The sequence below is a fragment of the Ursus arctos genome, unplaced genomic scaffold, assembly GCF_023065955.2.
Source record: "Ursus arctos isolate Adak ecotype North America unplaced genomic scaffold, UrsArc2.0 scaffold_31, whole genome shotgun sequence".
Taxonomy (NCBI): Eukaryota; Metazoa; Chordata; class Mammalia; order Carnivora; family Ursidae; genus Ursus; species Ursus arctos.
The window spans coordinates 19692222-19712266 of record NW_026622997.1 but is presented as its reverse complement, the minus strand read 5'-3'; the positions used below and the strand labels follow the sequence as shown (position 1 = coordinate 19712266).

The window sequence follows — 20045 nt, the reverse complement described above, 5'->3', positions numbered from 1 at the left end:
GAGATCAGACCTTAGCCAAAACCAAGAGGAGGACACTTAACCAGCTGAGTCACTCAGGTGCCCCAATCTTGTCCATTTTTTGGAGTAAAAGTTAAATTTAAAGAAAGCACACTTCAATATGTTTGATACATGGTGTGGGGTGGGGCCCACACAGGTCTTACATTATCCCTGAGCGTCACCCATGTAGCCCTCCTTACCAGTCCAGTTGCCTTCTCAATAACATGAGCCCATCGGGTGGATGATCTGTGAGGTTCCATCACCCTCCGTGGGGCATTGGTAGAGTAATCATTATGGGACACATTCTCACCAAGGTTGAGCTAATCCTTCAGAGTCTGAGCTATGCCAGAAAACACTGTCAGCGGAGATTCTGGCTGGGAACAGGAATAAGCATCTAGGTGTGTTTAGCTGTGGCCAGCTTTCTGCCATGTCAGAGCTACTGGAATCTTGCACAAAGCCCAAAGTGTAAGCTAGAAATATCAAATGACAGGCCCTTGTCTAGGGAGGTTCAGGTGCAGGGGGAACCCATTAACACCTCTATTCTCATCAACTCTGCATGTGTTAGGTTAGACCATGAAATTGCTGATAGGGAACCATGTTTGGACGACAAAAGTGGCAACCTCATGTGGTTCAACCTAACACTTGCAGGTCCGGGAGTGTCGGCCAGGGGCCCCATCCTTCACAGCACTTGCAAGGCCAAGCTGATTTCATATGAGCAAGGTGATACGGTGTTTTTCTGCTGGAAACTTCAATTCCATCCTTTTTGTTTTTTTAAGATTTTATTTATTTATTTATTTATTTATTTATTTATTTATTTATTTGAGAGAGAGAGAGAAATAGAGCAAGTGAGCAGTGGGGGGTCAGCAGAGGGAGAGGAGGAGAGAGAGACTCTTAAGCAGACTCTGTGCTGAGCATGCAGCCTGACGCGGGCTCCAACTCACGACCCTGAGATCATGACGTGGGCTGAAACCAAGAGTTGGGTGCCCAACCGACCTAGCCACCCAGGCGCCCCAAACTTCCATTTTAAAACATGAGCTCATCTATTTTCCCAGTTACATTGTAAGGGGCCTGGACTTAAAAATGATTGCCCTCCGTAGGGGTCCTGGTCCCTTTCCCCCTGAGCTCCAGGGAATTCAAGGCCTTTGGATTTCTAAGCTGACTGTGGTTCCTTTGCCACCACTCTGTTTGGTCCGTTAGGTTTCTAGATGCCTTTTCTAAAACTTCTTGAAGGAAAGAGCCCCACAAAAGCATTGAATCTGCGAGCCTATGGGGATGGTCTGCGGACTCTTAACTCTCTAGTAGTTATTCATAGGGCAAAGACTCTGGCTTTTGTTGATTGGTTTCTTTTTTTTTCCTAATTCTAATTTTTATTTATTGTAATTTTTATTTTTTATTGAAGTGCATGTTGATTTCTTTTTTTAAAAAGCAGCTTTCTTGGGATATAATCCTCATACCATACCGTACACTTCACCCATTCAAAGTATATAATGTAATGGTTTTTGGTGTAGTCACAGTTATGCACCCACCATCACAATCAATTGTAAGCTATTTCCATTACCTTAAAAAGATGTCCCCCACTCCTTAACCATCACTCCCCATCTCCCCACCCTGTCCCTTCCAGCCCTAAGCAACCAATACTTTACTTTCTGTTTCTATGGATTTGCCTACTCTTTTTTTTTTTTTAATTTATTTATTTATTCGACAGAGAGAGACAGCCAGCGAGAGAGGGCACACAAGCAGGGGGAGTGGGAGAGGAAGAAGCAGGCTCCCAGCGGAGGAGCCCGATGTGGGGCTCGATCCCATAACGCCGGGATTACGCCCTGAGCCGAAGGCAGATGCCCAACCGCTGTGCCACCCAGGCACCCCTGGATTTGCCCATTCTATACATATCAGATAAATGGAATCATACTGTATGTGGTCCTTTCTTACTGACTTCTTTCACTGAACCTATTGTTTTCAAGAATCACCAATGAGGTAGCACGTATCAGTACTTTTCTTTCTTTTTCTTTCTTTTTGTCACTGAAAAATATTCCATTATATAGAAATACTATATTATGTTTATTTATTTGTTCATTATGATGCTTAATTTTATGTGTCAACATGACTGGACTAAGGGATGGCCATATGACGGGTGAAACATTATTTCTGGGTGCATCAGTGAAAGTGTTTCCAGAAGACGTTAGCGTTTAAATCAGTAGACCGACTCAAGAAGATCTGCCCTTACCAGTGTGGGCAGGCATCATGTAATCCATGAGGGTCGAAATAGAACAAAAAGGCAGAGGAAGGCAAATTTTCTCTCTTTCTTCTTGAGGTGGCACCTCCTTCTTCTCCTGCCCTAGGACATCAGAGTTCCTGGATTTTAGGCTTTCAGACCCTGGGACTTAGACCAGAGGCCTCCTGGATCGTAAGCTTTGGCCCTGGGCTGAATTATACCACTAGCTTTCCTGGTTCTCCAACCTGCAAGCAGCAGATTATGGGACTTTTCCAGCTCCATAACCACGTGAATGAATTCCTATAGTAAATCTACTCTTTATCTCTAGCTAGCTAGCTAGCTAGCCTAGTCATCCATCCATCCATCCATCCATCCATCCATCCATCCAATTAGTTCTGTTCTCCAGAGAACACCTACTAATACATTTGTCGATGTATTTTTGCTGTTTTGCTTTTTGCTATTATGAATAATGCTGCTGTGAATATTGGTGTATAAAATTTTCTGTGGACATGTGTTTTCACTTCTCTTGTGTATATCCCTGACAGTAGAGTTGCTGTATCATATAGTAACTCTGTGTTTGAGGAACTGCCAGACTGTTTCCAAAGCAGTTGTACTATTTCATATTCCAGTCAGCAGGGTATGAGGGGTCCAATTCTTTCCACTTCCTTAAAGCCTGCCTTCCTTCCTTCCTTCCTTCCTTCCTTCCTTCCTTCCTCCCTCCCTCCCTCCCTCCCTTTCTTTCTTCTTTCTTTCTTTCTTTCTTTCTTTCTTTCTTTCTTTCTTTCTTTCTTTCTTTCTTTCTTTCTTTCTTTTTTCTTTCTTATTATAGCCATCTTGGTGGGTGTTAACTGATATTTAACTATGGTTTTGGTTTTCATCTGCATTTCCTGATGGCTAATTTGTTGAGCATATTTTCATGTGCTTATTGGCCATTTATGTATCTTCTTTGAAGAAATGTCTATTCACATCCTTTGTCTGTTTTTAAATTGGGTTATTTGTCTTTCTGTTGTTGAGTTGTATTCATTCTTTATGTGTTTTAGATACAAGTCCCATATCAGATATAAGATTTATAAATATTTTCTTTCTTTCCATAGGTTTATCTTTTTACTTTCTTGATAGTATATTTTGGAGCACAAAAGTTTTATTTAAAATTTAATTATGCTCAGTTTATCTATTTTCTTCTTTAATTGCTTGTGCTTTTGGTGTCATATCAAAGAAACCATTGCCTAATTCAAGATCACAAAAATTTACACCTATATTTTCTTCTAAGAGTTTTATAGTTTTAGTTATTACAGTTAGATTTTTTTATCTGTTCTGATTTGTATATGGTGTGAGGTAGGGGTCCAAATTCTTTTTACAATTTTTTAAACTTTTGCACATGTATATCCATAGTCCCAGCATCATATGTTGAAAAGACTATTTTCCCCCACTGAATGGTCTTGGATGGTCTTGGCATCCTTGGTGAAAGTCATTTGACTATAAATATGAGGGTTTATTTCTGGACTCTTGATTTTATGCCAGTGGTCTATATGTCTGTCCTTATGCCAGCACCACACTGTCTTGATTAGCAGCTTCATAGTAAGTGTTGAAGTTGGTGTCTCCTCCAACCTTGTCCTTTTTTTTCAAGATTAGTTTGGCTATTCTGGGTCCTTGAATTTCAATATGAATTTTAGAACTAGCTTGGCAATTTCTGCAAATAAGTCAGCTGGAATTTTGATAGGGATTGCATTGAATCTATACAGCAATTTGGAGAGGTTAGCCATCTTAACAATGTTGTCTTTTGACCCATGGACAGGGAGGGTCTTTCCACTTTTTTAGGTCTTTCTTAACTTCTTTCAACAACATTTTTTAGTCCTCAGAGTATAGGTTTTATCTTTGTTATTGTTGTTAAATTTATTCCTAAGTATTTTATTCTTGTTAACGCTATTATAAATGAAGTTCTTTTCTCAATCTCATTTTTGGTTTGTTTATTGGTGCTGCGTAGAAATACAATTGATTTTTATATTGATCTTTTACTCCGCAAATTTGCTGAATTCATTTATTAAGAGGTTTTTGGTGGATTCCTTAGGATTTTCTATATCCAAATTGTATCATCTGAAAATAGAGATCGTTTAACTTCTTCCTTCCTATTCCACATTCCTTTATTTCATTTTTGTCTGACTGCCCTGGCTAAGGTCTTAAGTTTGCATCCCAGCTGTCTAAGGAGCTGAATTTCTGTTATCGGCCATCACAGAAGGCTCAGTTAGGACCTCCAGCTCTTTTAACGAGGCAGTTAATGCTTAGTATTCAGCCCGCCACCCAAACTGAGAGATACACACTCCCCAGAATATATTTCAGCAGAGCAAAACATGTCTCAGGCACTAATCAGGCATATGGTTGGCCAGGTCCCTACACTGTTCCCTGCTGGGGTGTTGGGACACCAGGAAAGAAAGGAAAGGGGAACAACTTTGGACATGGAACCCTTTCTGCCAAGGCTAATGTCATAGGACCTCAGCCACAGAGGAAGATGCAGGAGCTCAAAGAGGAACAGAGTGGGGCTCACGAGCAGGTCCAACTACAGCCGCCGCCTACACGAGCCGCCCAGCTCCTTCCCACCACCCATCCGCACGCCCACTGCGGACTGAAACAGAGAAGAAAAATCCCTGCTCTTTCAGTTTACCAACCAAGGAAGCTATTTTCTTTTCAGCCTTGGAGTCAACCAATTCTGTAAGCCATCCTAATTAACGAGGAAAGCTCCCAGTCGGGCAGGGCGTGTTTTTCTGGTGCTTTCAAGCACTCTGTGCCCCCAGCACTCCTCGGAGCGGCTGGGCTAGGAAAGACATCTAAAGAGATCTCTGAGTTTGTGCGTCTTTGTGGTGGCTGTGTGTTGGGGGGGGAGGGGGACAGAGCCTTCTTCCTCACTGGGGACAACACTGCGGCATCCGCGACTCGAGCAGCAAGATGAAATAAACATCTTGGTTCACGGGCAAAGCGGCCGAGCGGGCTTTGTGCGCGAGTCCGCAAAGGTGCAAGAGCTCTTCAGGGGTTTGCCGGAGCCTGAGAATAAACTGGCTTTGATGAGGCTTCTGGATAGGATCCAGTTCTGAGCAAAATCCACCCCAACCGCGCTGAAGTGCACCATTGAGAAAATGGCTTGAAAATAGGTTGAATGACATGGGGAGCAACATTGGTAGAATGGCTCTAATGAGCCAAAAAATGTGGTTTCAAATGCCTCTGTCTCTGAGCGCCACTGCCTGGCTTTGCCAGCAGATGTCAAGTCGGCTCACTGGAGCGGACTCAGAGAGACAAGAGGCGGGGCTTATGCAAAGTCGAAGCTAGGGAGTCGCATTCACATTCAAGTCCAGAAAATCCACTCACTGAGAGGAGAGATAGGTCTGAGCAGAAGGAGAATTGTTTGTTGGGTTTTGGGGGGTGGGGCAGGATGTGTGCAAGAAGGAAATCTCTGGGCTCTCCAGCAGGGAGAGTTTTTGGCTGGGCCTTTGCCCGCTGGCTCCCGGGGCGGTGGGGGGCTGTTTACTGTACAATGTGATCCTGATTATTCAGGGGCTGATTTTCCACTTCATGGATTCCCTGGCTTTGTGCCTCTCCTCCTTTTTAAAAGTTTCCTGACTTTTGGTGACGTTGCTGCTCCGCGGATAGCAAATAGTGGAAAGAATGGAAAGAGGATAAAAATAATTTTGCCACATGCGAACAATTGCCATACACTAACTGATCAGAGAAAGGGAGCAAACTGCGTGGTTAAAACAGAATCTGGGGCTCTTTGAGGGGGATTTCCTTCTCTGTTCTCTGTACGTACTGCCATCGAGTCTTCCTGGCAGAGTCACTGAGGAAAGTGGCGTATGACAGTGCTCATGAAGGGAAGACAAGGAGAGAGAGCAGCTGGCTGCAGGAATATTGACTGCAGAGAGAGTCAAGCGAGGAAGTGGACCTTAAAGAAACATCTGGGCTCTGCTAGGTTTGGCCTCCAGCTGCTTATGTGTCGTCAGTGGGAAGAAAGCCCCATCCAGCTCCTGGGCCACCAAAAATGATCAAACGCTTTGTAATGATGGCTCGAGAGAGTCAATGACAAATGCCCAGAGGGAAGATGTAAAAATACAGAGCTTTGAGTTCCTTCTGTGAGGCCAAACCCCAAGAAAGCCATGGAAATGGCAAATGAACCTAATAGTCCCCAGGAGAAGTTGAATGAACCATCGGGGAGGAAAGTGGGGGTGACCTCTCATAAAGTTAGTGGCAGAAGAAGGCTAGGACTTGAAAAACATTCTTGAATTAATGTTCCTTGAAAGAAACTAACTCTTCTGTGTTAATACACTTAGGCTTAGGGCTGATTAATATCATTACTTTGAATTGTAATCTCTACATTAACTTCCCTCACTTGCCTTTATTATTAGTGCCCACTTTTATTTCTTAAGTTTATACAATGTATGTGATAAAATGATGGCAATTATACTTTAAACTTGCAATTAGGATTCTTGAATTGTTCAAACTGCACTTTTCAAAGACGGTTCTTCTGCACGCCAATGCACTTGTCCGTTCCTCTCATGCCACCTTAATTCAACATGAAAGAGCTGCATTGCAATGAAAACAGAACGCAAAGTATATTTCAGTCTTAAGTCTTTAACCGTGCTCTTGATTTTTCTCCGTGTTATCAAATTTAAGAAAACCCAAGGCTCGGATAGCTTGCATTTGTACTATTGAGGTTGACAGAAGCACCCCCCAAAGACGAGGTTTGTTGTAAACCAGAGTAACTGATCCTAAGAGCCCTCTCCACCCCACACCACCAGGATTTTGCAGGAAAAAACAAAAAAACATTGTTTCACAATAATAGTAGTCCTTAAACTTCTTTGGTTCCAGTGGAATTTGGAATTCAAATAAAATTTATAGGCCTTTCTTTCCAGAAAAGTCCACATGAACGCAAAAGCACAGATGTTCTAAAGCTATAATACCCTGGTTAGAGTCTCCTGCAGGAAAAACAAACAAACAAACAAACAAAACAACCAAAAAACTCTTATCTACAGCTTCTTCCTTGGGAGATGAGCTTAAAGGAGGATTTTGAAAGCCCTTTCTTTGTAACTGACATAAAGCAATAAAGGACCGCCAAAAAAAATTAGGACAAGAAGGCAGTGGGGAGCCCAAAGGAAACAGAAATACAAAAAGTAAAAATCAAATTTATTGGGAAAAAGGCAAAGAGAAGATCATGGAAACCCCTTATGGTAACACCACGTGGGAGCTGATCCTGGTTTAACTGCAGTAGCACCCACAAAGGGAGGACCCCGCACACCAAGCGTCCGCAAAATCGCCATTTGGAAGCCATGCAGTGATGCCAACAACAATTTGAAGCAAACCCGTGAGAGGACAGCTGGGAGGAGGAGAGAGTCTGAATTCAAAAGACCCCAGCAGGAGATGCTCTGTGACAGAATCAGACTTGACAGGCAGAGGCATTTACTTCTGCTGTCATCTCTAAACTGAAATCTCAGGACGATGTATTTAGTATGTTCTTGAGACGCCACAGGGTGTCAAAGGAAGAGGGGGCATATGTTCAAGCCACAAAGGAGAACTTCCCCTAAGAGTGGTCAAGATGACTCAAAACTTCTTTTCTATTCCTGATAAAACAGCGCAGCTCTCCTGTGCTTTGGGATGGCTGGGTTAAATACATTTCTATTAAGTATGCGTTGGGAGTGCCTACTGTATTTAAACAAACCGTACCTTGGGGACTTGCCATGGCACTAGCCACTGGCCTGGCAACAGCATGTATTTAAAGGAGTTTGGCAAAAACGTGTCTTTAGTCCTGAAACTGGTAGATTTCATTTGAAACTGATAGATTTGTGTTGAAGAGTCTGTTACTCGATACTTCCTAAAATCACAGCAAAGGAATCAAGAGCTGCTAACAAGGACAGTGCGTTGCTACAGTGGTAGAGAGAAAATTCATAGAAACATTACTATGAGTTTTCAAAGACAGTACCATTTCACATTTCCATATGATTGATACTTGTCTTGATCCGAAATAGAAAATTTTATGTGGAGTTTATTCAAAGTGAATGATCAGAAATCTGGCCAACATGGCATTATAAATTTATTCCTTGAGATCTTCCTTCTTTTCCAAACACATAACACTAATATAGAAAACAGAAAATTAAAACTATGGTAATCCAAAAACAAAATTAGAAAGACATTGTGCATTGTTAAGGGTAACGCTAGCCTCTGTAACTGACAAACTCTGAGATCTCAACGGTGTAATACAAGAAGAGTTTATTTCTCACTCATGTAAATTTCAACCCTCTGTCCAGAGAGCTGCCTTCCATGCAGTGATTCAGGGACCTATGCTCCTTCTGTTTTGTGGCTTCTCCACCTCTTAGGAGTCTTTCACTTCCAGCCAATGACCAGGACAAAAGGAGAATGTGGATAGCAAAAAAGTTTCAGCTCCTGGAAGGTAAATGGTACTATCAATGCTTTATTGGCTAAAATATTTTCAATATTTGAAATATTTTCAGAACCAATTTTCAAATCAAATTGCTAACACCTTGCACACTTCAATACAGCTCTCTAAAAATATGGTTATTTTATGAAAGACCCCAATGTCATAATCACTCCCTGCAAAATTTACAGTAACTTGTCTCACGTCACCCAATTCCAAGTTCATAATCTTGGTTGCCCAATAATGTTAAAAAAAACAATTTTTAGAGTTGCTTTGGCGTAATCAGAATTCAGGCAAGGTCACACATCACTTTGAATTTTTATCCCTTTTAGGTCCCCTGTAACCTGGAGTAGTCTACCTTCTTTTTTTCTTTGCTGCAGAAACCAGGTCAGGTGTCTTGTAGAATGTCTTAGACTCTGAATTTGCCTGTTAACTTGCTGGTGTCATTTAACATGTTCCTGTATCTTCTCAAATTCCTGTAAATGGAAGTTATCTCTAGAATCTTCACGTTGAACTTTTTAAGACAACCTTATTGAGTTCTCACACACCATACAATGTGCCCACTTAAAACGTACAATTCAATCATTTGTAGCACATTCACAGAGATATATCCATCACAACAATTAACGTAAAATATTTCATCACCCCCAGAAGAAATGCCATACCCATTCGCAGTCATTCCCCATTCCCACCCTTCATCCCAGCTCTTTCTGTTTCTATGGATTTGTCTGTTCTGGACATTTCGTATAAATGGGATCCTAACCTATGTCGTTGTTTATGGGACTGGCCTCTTTCACTTAGCATGGTGCTTTCAAGATTCATCCATATTATGGCCTATCAGTACCTCATTCCTTTTTATGGCCAAATAATATTCCATTGTATGGCTAGACCAATATTTTTTAAAGATTTTATTTTTAAGTAATCTCTACACCCAATGTGGGCCTCGAATTCACAACCCTGAAAACAAAGTTGCACGCTCCACTGAGCCAGCCAGGCGCCCCCACATTTTCTTTATTCATTCATCAGTTGATGAATATTTGGGTGTTTGCCACAAATACATGCTCATTTTTATACGTATGAGCCACTTTAAAAACATGCTTTTATTATAGAATATTTCAAACATATGCAAAAGTAGAGAAAATAATATAATGAATTCCTTGTACTTATCACCCAGCCCAACAACTATCATTAGTTATCTTTTTTCTTGATATCACCACCCATTTCCCCAACCACTCATAATATTTAGAGGCTAATCTCAGACATCATATGATTTCATCTGAAAATAAATCAATATGTATCTCTAAAGACAAAGACCCTCCTTTTTAAACATAATTACAATATTATCATATCCGGAAAACTCCAACTATAATTTCTCAGGATCACCAGTGTTCCTATTTTCCTGATTGTCTATAAAAGTTCTGATTTCTGTTTGGTTTGTTTTATAGTTTGTTTAAAATAGGATCCAGAAAGGTCTATATATGATGATTGGTTAATAATTGCTTTTTTTTTTTTTTTTTTTTTTTAGATTTTATTTTTAGGCACTCTCTATACCCAATGTGCGACTCAAACCCACAACCCCAAAATCAGGAGTCATCTGCTCCACTGACTGAGCCAGCCTGGCGCCCTCACTGGTTAATAATTTCATAAGTGTTTTTTTTTTTTTTTTTAACATAAAGTTTCTCTTTCTGTACACTTCTGCTGTTATTGTTGTTTAAAATAACAACAACAACAACAACGAGCCCTTTGGTCCTGAATTTCCCCTAGTCTGATTGCACCCATATGATGTCACTTAGTGTGTCCCTTTGTCCTCTGTGTTGCCTGTAAGATACGGGAGCTTGAATAGACTCCGGTTTGGTTTTTCTGGAGGACTAATATGTAGCTACTGTGGATACTCCTGCTGAGAGGCAGATGATGTCCCTTGTATGATGGCATCGGCCATTGTGGATCACTGCCTAAAGACACTAATTCCTTAGAAGTTTCAAACTGTGATAGTTCCATTATTCCTTCTTCATTTCTTAGCTAGATTACGTCTGTGAAAAGAGATTTCCTCTTATTAAATACCTGGTCGCACTGAGGTATAGCTCCTCATAGCTTTGATTTTTTCTATCAGTCAGTTTTCAAAATAGCGCATTCGTTCCCTGTAGCCTTTAAAGAACATCAGTGTATTGTTGTTTGCTATCATTAGGAAACAACGGATTTAGAAATATTATGCGTATCAAAATAAACACATCTATGTGCTTAAATCTATTTTAATTGCCATTCTTATTTTTGCTCAAATTTGTCCCTCTTTGCCCCAAAGAGCTTCCAAGTCCTTTTGACACAAGCTCAACAGTATTTGATGTATTTCTTGCTATTTGGTATGAGAAGATGTTCTAGGCTCACCTTGTACATTTCCAGCACCAGACCTGGAATGGGTCATTTCTTTAAGGTGTTCCTCCAACCCCACCCTCTGCCTTTTATTAAAGCAGGAAATGATATCTAGAAAACACGATCTAAATGGCCCTAAATGATATCTAGAAAACATGATCTAAATATACTTCTGGGTTTTTAATTAAATATTTCATATGACAAAAGAAAAAAGCATTTATTTTGAATTTGGCCAACTTACTCTGTGAATCTGTTTTCTCATTTATAAAATTCAGACTGTACTAATCATTATTCACAGGTTTACGGTACTGATTAAACAAGTCAATACATGTAAATCATCTAGCATAGTGCCTGGGAGAGTGAGCACCTAAGAAATGCTAATTAGGGTTTAACACCTAGCACTAATTTAATATTCAGGTTTCGATATATGGTGATTTATTTTGAGATGAAAATATTATTCTTTTACAACTCAGAGCTCCTCTTGATTATCTATCCTGACACCCTAGCCCTCCCTGGCCTGATTTGAGCATCCGCACTCTCGTGGAGCAGGGTTCAATTAAGGGAGCCAGGAGAAAGAGCAACCAAGTCCAAAGCTATTTTTTGCTTCTTGGAAGGCCATCTGCCGCCATGACCCATTTTACAGCCTGCAAATTCCTCAGCTGAGTGCAATTTTCCTTCAATCAGTGGCCCAGTAAATATAATTACATGGCTAATTTTAAATTTCAAATGGTCAGCTCAGGTTAAAGAGTATGCCCATTCATCAGTCAAGATTCTGCAATTAATTGAGAAAACAGAGGGTCCACATGCCAGGAATTTGCCAGGAATTTGCCAGACAAGGGGGAACAAGTGTGTTTTCCTTCCCCTATTAAACCAGTGGCACACAACACACAGAAATATTTCCGTGTCTTGTTGTTGTTGTTGTTGTTCTTTTTTTTTTTTTTTTTTTTTTTTGCATTGGAAAGAGCAACTCTGCAGTGAATGGTTAAGGAAGATTACCTTCACAGACCTGGTCCTTTCAAGGCTGGACTGATCTCGTTCCAAGGAAAGGATCTATCCTCGAGTAAACTTTATGTAAGGCCTGCAGTAAGCATAAATTAATTTGTGACGGCTAAATGTTTTCAAATAACAAGATAATGTATTGGTTTCCTAGAGCCTCTAAAGAATACCAGTATTTTTTTTGACCATATCATGCACCAAAATTGCTTTGCAAGACGTTGTTAAGACAGTGTAGATTAAAGTATTCTGTCAATATTAAATTTTCTGAATTTGATAACTGCTTTGCTCTTAGAAAATACACATGCAATAAAAGAAGGAAGAGGATGTGATGTCTGCGAAGTACTCTCAAATCCTTCAGAAAAATTAATGTGTGTGTGCGTGTGCGCGTGCGTGCAGTCGGTATGCACACACAAGGACTCATACGTGGCAAAAATTAAAAACTGGTGAAAACAGGTGAATTCAGGTAAAAGGTCTAGGGAAGTTCTTTGTATCATTCTTGAGATTCTTCTGTAAGTTTTAAATTTTTCAAAATAAAATGTTCTAAAAAATAATTTAAAAAATGTGTAAATGACTTCAAAAGCCCAGACCAAAAAGACAAGTACTTTAGAGGCTAGTCAAAAGTCAAATTTATTATCACTCTATAGAGAAGTGGGTTACTTCAGCATGAATATTTGTAGGTAATTATTTGAGCTAATCCTTAAGAAAAGCCAACAATGCAAGCCCTGATGCTCACGATACCTGGAATACTTATGCTCCTATTAATACCAATATGAGTCTGAATATGAATACTAACACTAATACTGTCTTGGCTGTTAGAAGGAATTAGAAGAGCTGGCCCAGTGGGAAGGCCTGTTTGAAAAGCCTGCCGAAATGTCAGCCTTAGCTTCTGAAGGCAATGCAGCAAGTGTTCCCATTACAGTAGGTCCCAAAGTCAGCTGCTTAAGAGTCTTGATCTTCTCCATTTGTCAGAAGATTGCTTTCCTTTTTAATCTAGTATTCTAATCCCCATTGCTGTACATGCAAATATCTGCTTTGTATTAAAAAAGAAAACCAACATGATACCAACCAAGCCTTTCCTCTGATGCTCCGCTTTCTCTAACTGAGGCAGCTGAAAGCACTATTCTCCTTAATGGTTCTTGCATTTTTATATTTAACTCCTCTTAAGGGTGGAAGGTTGTCTCTGATTCCTTCGGGGAGAACTGGTTGTTTTCTCTTCCTGTAATTTAGGAAGTGACCATGTTATAAAGACTACATTTTGTACATTTGTTTATGTGGCTTGCTCTCTCTGAAGGCTGAGTTCCTAGAGCGTAGGTAACCTGGCTTCCTCATCCTTTTATATTATCCCAACAGCCCTGGCATGTTGTAGGCTCTCAACACTCACTGAATGAATGAATGAATGAATGAATGAATGAATGAATGAGTGAGTAAATGAGCAGACAGGATCTGAGCTTGACCTGGATGAAATGAAAAGAACAAAAATTCAGTATAATTGGGATTTATTTATCTGACTTACCTGAAATCTGAACTTATCTGAAATACAGAGCGCTACTATAGGCTCAATTATTTACCAATGGATCCATTTCCACTTTAGCGTTAAGATACACACATTTTCATAAGGGAAATACTGTGGAAATATATCTGGAATACATTCCAAGGTATCAAGGTACCAAGTATCATTTCTGCACCAAGGATATTTTCCCTACATGTTCCCAGTGAGAAATAAGTCTAGACTGAGGAGTTTCCATGTCTCAAACAACCAGAGCCAGTTGAGTCCTCTTGGAAATTCAGTTCTATTTTGGAGCACCTGGGTGGCTCAGTGAGTTAAGTGACCTGCTCTTGATTTCAGCTCAGGTCATGATCTCAGGGTGGTGAGATCGAGCCCCACATCAGGCTCCACACTGGAGCACAGAGCCTGCCTAAGATTCTCTCTCTCCCTCTCTTTCCGTCCTTTTCCACCTCCCTCCCAGCTCTCGCTTGCTCTCTCTCTCCAAAAAAAAAAAAAAAAAAGGAATTTAGTTCTATGAAAAGTCCTCATGGAAGATAGATGGTGCCCTATCATGATTCCCACTTTTGAGACTATAGATATCCCCACTCAGGCTGAAGATCAGTTGAGCAAGTTACCTTGACTTTCTGGGACTCAGTTTTCATGCTTCTCAAATAACCATAACAAGACCCACCTATATTGGTCAGGGTTTAGTTGCAAAGAAAAAGAATCAATGTAGGCTTATTTATCCAGGAAGAAAGAGTAAGTGGTTTACCAATGTATTGAGAGGCCCCAAGGAGCAGACTCCCATAGCCACACCTCCCAACCAAGGCTAAGGGAGCTACTGCCCCTTCCTGGGTCGGGAAGCCACGAGCTCCTGAGCAACACCACGTCATGACCCAGGAGACCTTATAAGTAGGAAGCCACCCAAGGTTAGGAGGCGCTTGCTCTCTCTCGCCACGCTTGCTATGATTAGTACCAGTAAAATGAATGCCCCGCGTCCTGCTTTGTAACACCGCGGAACTAAGACTGGACGGATGCAGGGCCCTCTGCTGATGATGCCAGGAAAAAAGCACCTGCCTCTATTCTCCTAACTTCTTGTTCTTGCTTTGGTTGCTGTTTGCTTTACAAAAATAGGATGCTATATATAATTTTCTTCCTCTTACTTTTTTTATTCAATATTGTCTCTTGAAAATCTTTTAAAAAATTGTTTGGTACAATACCAGTTCATTCAGGTTAGCGACCGCATAATATCTACAATGCAGATATACACTAATTTACTTGCCATCATGCTATTGATCATTCTGCTGATTGCTTTATTTACAGCTTTTCTCTAATAAGAAGGCATTAAAAATCCTATGCATGTGACTGCTTTGGGAAACAACAGTTTGCTGCACAAACTGGAGGTATACAGCCCGATGAATTTTTTAAAAACTAACATGTCCCTATAATCAGGACCCGGGTCAAGAAACAGAACATTACCAGCTCCCCAGAAGCATTCATTATGCCATCTTCTGGTCATTAACAGCTACCCTCCTGATTTCTGTGAATTTCGCATTATTTTTGACGGCATATAAATGGAATTATGCATTGTGTTCTGGCATGCCTGTCTTCTTCTGTGAGATTCGTCCACATCGATGTCTGGGGTTATAATGTGTTCGTCCTTACTTTGCACTGTATACCATTAAATGAATAAGGCGATTAGTTTCTTCATTCTATGCCTCATGAATGTTCAGGCAGCTTCTAGTTTGGGGTTCCTATGAATGGTGCTGCAGACAACATTCTACGTTTCTTCTGGCGAACGTATTACACGTTTCAGTTGGGTGTATACCACGTGTAGTATTGTCACATCACAGGGTATACATACGTTCACATTTAAAAGACACTGGCAGGGGCACCTGGGTGGCACAGCGGTTAAGCGTCTGCCTTCAGCTCAGGGCGTGATCCTGACATTGCGGGATCAAGCCCCACATCAGGCTCCTCCACTATGAGCCTGCTTCTTCCTCTCCCACTCCCCCTGCTTGTGTTACCTCTCTCGCTGGCTGTCTCTCTCTGTCGAATAAATAAATAAAATCTTTAAAAAAAAAAAGACACTGGCAAACAGGTTTTCAAGGTGGCTGTATCAATTTACACGTCTACCAGGAGTGTATAATAGTTTTGATTATTCCACACTCTTGCCAAAAGTTACCTTTTTTTTTTTTTTTTGGTACATAAGTTTGTTATTTCTTTAAAGATTTTATTTATTTATTTGAGAGAGACACTGAGTGAGAGAGAAAGAGCATGAGTTGGGGGGGAGGGAGAAGCAGATTCCCACCGATCAGGGAAGGGAGCCCGACACGGGACTCCATCCCAGGACCCTGGGATCATGACTTGAGCCAAAGGCAGATGCTTAACTGACTGAGCCACCCAGGCGCCCCAAGTTTGCTATTTCTATGGGATAGATCGTCAGGAGTGGGATTCTTGAGGCAAAGGGCATATGTATTTTTAACTTTAACAGATGTGGCCAGCTTCTTTTCTGAAAAGTCTGTTTGACTGCCCATTTGCACCGGGGATATACAAGAATACTCTTCTCCCTACATCTCTACAAACAATAAATATGATTGCTTTTTACGTTTTGCCATTCTGCCGGGCGTGAGATATACAACACTGTTACTTTAATTTGCACTCTCTTCTGTTACTCTCCTATGAGCTGTCGTTTTGAAGGGGGTGGGTTATGGAATTTGCGACTTACAAGAAAAGACTAAAGGAATGACTTCAGCCCAGAGAAGAAAAAGCTTAATGGGAACTGTATTAGCTGTCTTGGAATATTCGAATGCTCCCGTTCTAAGGGATTTCATGTCCTCTATCTTTTGAGGGCAGAAATGGGAACTAATGATTGAAGTTTTAAGGTGTCATATTTTAAGTTAAATTAAGAAACCAATAGTGTTGGGGCGCCTGGGCGGCTCAGTTGGGTAAGCGTCAGACTCTCAGTTTCAGCTCAGGTCATGATCTCAGGGTTGGGAGATCAGCCCCGTGTGGGTCTCCTTCTCAGTGCGGGGGGGGGGGGGGGGAGGTGGGGGGGAAGGGGGGGAGGCGGGGGGTTCTGCTTGAGATTCTCTCCCTCTCCCTCCCCCTCTGTTCCTCCTCCAATCTGCATGCATGCACTCTCTCTCTCTTTCAAATAAATAAATAAATAAATAAATAAATAAATAAATAAATAAAAGGAAACCAATAACGTTATCACATTGAGGACAAACAAATAAGTTTCCTGTGAGGCTGTAAACTCTGTGTCCTGCATGTCTCCGCCATGAGGCTGTCTGCTTACATGTTGGGGGGTGGGCTGGATGGGATTCTGACTCGGATAAGTGGTTCCAAAACCAGGCTATGTCTGAGAATCAATTTTAAAATGTTTACATTCAGATTCCCAGCGTCCTGCCTTGACATTTATAAAAGAAGACCTAGTTAGAGGGCCCAAGAATCTGTATTTTTAAAACACTTACCAAGTGACGCTGATGCAGACTGCATACAGACCAACCCTTGAAAAACGCTGAAGCAGACAACCTCTAGAATGTCTTCGATTGTGAAATGATAGATTCTATTAGCTATTACGTTAGCGATGTTATTTAATACAAAATGTAGCAAGAGTCAGATAATACAAGGTTGTCAACAACCCCATCCACAGTTCTTCGCCTCTCTGACTAGGACCTACCTAAGGATTTATGAGAAATAGATTTTCCTCCGACAAATGAATGTGTCTTAACTATAGTCTTCAGACAAACGAAACTACTTGTAAAATTATGAGTTACCGGTTAATAATTTGCAGACAAAGCATCTTTGGAATTCTGCATTTGAGGGGGGGGATGGGGGTTCACGATCTCAGAAGTTAATTCGATAAGGAGACAAATAAATCCCCCGTTTACAATGAGCCATCGGTAAAGAGAATGAGCTTCGGATCTAACTCACTCTTGGTCTCAATCTCCTTATCTTGGAAGTAGAGACAACAATACAGCAAGAGTGACTTTGAGGGGATTTTCCCTCAGGATTGAATGAGATTGCCCAAAAAGTGCCTACCACTGGCACTTGGCACAAAGAAAACACTTAACTATTAATTCCCTTGTATTCGTTCCCTCACAGAGCCAGGACTCTATTTTTAACATAAGCCTGTTTTCTTTTTTCTACAATGCAGGAAGTCAGAAAGAAAGTTTGATCTTGATATGGTGGTTTAAAAATATTACAGGTCATTGCCGAAGGGGAAGGGGTTGGAGGGATGGGCACTAGCGGAAGGGGATAAAGAGCTACTAATTTCCAGTTATAAAATAAATCAGTCACAGGGATGTAAAGTATAGCATAAGGAATAGAGTCAATAATACTGTAATAATTTCGTGTGGTAACAGATGGTAACGAGACTTATCATGGTGACCATTTTGTAACGCATATAAACATCCAATCACTATGTCACATACCTGAAACTAATATAATATTGTATGTCAACTATACTTCAATAAAAAATATTACAAGCATTTCAAAATATTTGGCTCCTTCTTTGATAACTATTGAAGGTACATAGTGTTTTAGCTCTAGATATTGACCAAACACTTCAAGGATATTTAAAGGAAAGCATTTATATTCAAGGAAGAGAAATATTTGGTCTTAATAGGAATACTTCAAAGGTCACGAAAGGAAGGCTATTTTCAGAGTATTTTCATCTCTTCCGAAAGGATTGAATAAATTAGCCTTTTCTTTACCTTTCGGCTAGTTATTTTAGGTTTCAGCTATTTCTTCAGGTCTAATATTCAGTTAGTGTTAAGCTCAATTTCTTCCACTAAACCAGACACTGAAGTCTCGACTTGCCCAAGTGCCCCCTAAAAGCACAGAATTTGGAACTTGGTCACCAAGTTTCAGATTGTAGTAAAGGGCAGTTATCTCCTCAGGTAAGAGGAGACACCTAGAACTCTTTCCCTTGGCCCAGGTGAGCAAATAAGTAAGTCAGGTTCAGTTTTAATCAGGTTGCCAGAGACAGGGATGCTGTCTTATTTGTTTTTGTAATATAAATACTTGGTCCATCATAGGTTCTCAATAAATGCATCTCAGATAAATGAATGAATGAAATAAGAGCTAGGAGCTAAGAATTGGAAACAACAAAGACTGAAGGGAAAAAGCTAGAAAAGCAATACAGATTAGTCTGGTTCTAGGCATATGGAAAACCAGAAGACCCCACACAGTTCCTTATATCATGGTCCAATACATATTGTTGGGTAATTAATGGAAAAAATATCCCTGAAATTCTTTTTGCAAGAACGCTTTATAGGTCTGGAAGAAATACTTTAAGAAGCCCTTTGAGGTAAGACACTCACAGGACCTGGCGTGGGTAGTTGCCCATATCAGGCAAGGGAGGAGGGATGGATTTATGACTCCAGAATGGTGATGGGGTTGGGGGAGACAGGGTGGTAAGGAGCCCAAACTTGTCAGAACTCCCATGTGCTGCGATGTGAATAAAATCCACAAAAGAATCAGGGGTGCTTGCTGCTTTTGAGCTTCACATTGAAACAAGAGAAGAGGCAGCTTGGCAAACTGAGGCAGCCAGAGGAAGCAGGCCTGGGGGTGAGAGCATTGGGGCTGAGAAGTGCAGGACGAAATGAGGTGCAAGAATTTGCAGAAATTATGAGGAGAGTGTTGGATTACCTCAGGCCATAGAATTGGGGTTTAGACAAGTTTATCAGATCTCTGGGTGGCAGGGGGCAGAGAGACTGGTGGCATCTTTTTTTTTCTTTTTAAGATTTTTATATTTATTTCAGAGAGTGAGAGAACATTGGGGGAGGGACACAGAGGGAGAGAGAGTCTTAAGCAGACTCCACATTGAGCATAGAGCCCAACGTGGGGCTCAATCTCATGACCCCGAGATCATGACCTGAGTCGAAATGAAGAGTCAGATGCTTAAATAACTGTGCCACCCAGGCACCCCCAAGAGACTAGTAGTATCTTGATTACTTGAGTAGGTCCAAGAAATCACATCCTTAGAGGAAAGTTGACTGGCCCTTCTATGGCTGAGTCTTTCCCCGTGCCAGACATTGGTGCTTCGTTTATCGAATTAACATCCATTGACAACTTGACATCCAGTGTGTCCCTGAGACTATAGCAGGCAAGGGAGATTCTAATAGTTACAATAATAATATACATTATTATGAATGCATATTAATAAGATATATGCACAAGGCTACACACATGTACACCTGCATTTTTTTTCCTCTAGGAGCTTACGATCTAGTAGGTTGGATAAGGCAAGTCTACTCACATCAGTGCAGAGAAAAATCTAAGTAGTCTGAGATACAAGGGCACCACAAAGGCTCCCAAGAAGGAGCCGCTTCAGGCTGGAAAGAACCCATGAAGGAAGTAGTTTCTGAGTAAGCGGGACAGTGAAGCATGAGTCAGGTTTCAATGGGCAGAAATTTTAGGTGAGGGCACTTCCAGAGTGTGGGATAGTAAGAGTAACGCAATGGAGATGAGAAGGGGCACATGGTTTCAGGAGAAAGCAGGGCAGATCTGCTTGGCTGAGCAGAAGGAACACAGCTTCCTTCTGGTTCTTGACCCTAGGAGTCTGG

The 20045-nt window shown here is 41.0% G+C and overlaps 2 long non-coding RNA genes across 3 annotated transcripts in view; both read right to left on the bottom strand.

Annotated features, from left to right (window-relative positions):
* The window catches only part of LOC125283566 (uncharacterized), a 53278-nt gene that overhangs the window by 17646 nt on the left and 15587 nt on the right, over positions 1-20045 (bottom strand). The window lies entirely within an intron of this gene.
* LOC130542222 (uncharacterized) lies at positions 3311-13954 on the bottom strand. Its single transcript, XR_008956602.1, has 2 exons — positions 8980-13954; positions 3311-8629 (listed from the first exon to the last, which is right to left on the bottom strand). It is a non-coding gene; the product is annotated as an uncharacterized LOC130542222 (long non-coding RNA).